The sequence below is a fragment of the Colobus angolensis genome, unplaced genomic scaffold (genome assembly GCF_000951035.1).
Source record: "Colobus angolensis palliatus isolate OR3802 unplaced genomic scaffold, Cang.pa_1.0 Scaffold444, whole genome shotgun sequence".
Lineage (NCBI taxonomy): Eukaryota > Metazoa > Chordata > Mammalia > Primates > Cercopithecidae > Colobus > Colobus angolensis.
Window position 1 is genome coordinate 2,553,609 of NW_012117866.1, and position 944 is coordinate 2,554,552.

Below are 944 nucleotides of genomic sequence, written 5' to 3' on the forward strand. Positions count from 1 at the left end.
GCAGGCATGTGACGTCATCGCGCCGACGCAGGCGTCCGCTCGGCCCCGCCTGCTCTATTTAAACTTCTGGATTCAAGATGGCCGCTAGACCGGAGAGTGCTCTCGCGCAGGCAAGACTTACTCGTTTAGAGTCATGTTATCTTCGAGTATCTAGAGAGACATTTTAACCCACACCCTAGAGAGGCGTTGTAATCCCTGCGTATCTTTTAACGCTACTTGGCCCTCACCTGCGAACCTACTGTTCTTTAATAATCCTCATTTTCTGTGCCCCGGAAGTGCCTTCTCCTCTTCGCGTCTGTTTTCCGGAAGTGGTTCTTCTCCTTCTCCACCCTTGCGCCCGCTTGGGAGGTCCAGCTGCCCCTAGGGCCGACTCCAGCGGCTATTTGTCGGCTGAACATCCCGCAGTTTTTCAAGGCGTGCCTTTGGTTTTTTTAAGAAGTGCTATCTAAAGGAAAGGCTGGACTGTGGCTCTGGGGAACTTTCATATCCTCAGTTGACCTTAGGCTGTGTGACCTTGAGCAGGTAGCATAACCTGAGTTTCCGGCGTGCCCTATGTGCAGATTAAGATGATAAAATGAGAGGGCTAAATCGGAAAGCTCTTTCCACATAGCGGGCCGTGAGCAGGTGGCCATTTTGTCCTCTGGCACCACTGGCTCAGACTTAAGCAGCTTCACTGACCGCCAAGATTGCATGCCATGCCCACCAAGATTTAAAGGACTCTGATAATTCTTTCTCTCGCCAAACAGTGTTTTCCCTCTCTAATCTTAATAAGCAAGCCTGGAGGAATCTCTGACTTGTGATTGAAGGCTCTCCAGGTCCCCTGGTTTAAGGGCAGAGATTTATTTTCTCTGAGGCTACAAAGGAGCATCTGGGAGATGAGAGAATACTTCTACCTTAGGCAAAACAGAGAGGAGCGGTGGAGCTCTCCAAGTTGCCTCTGGCTT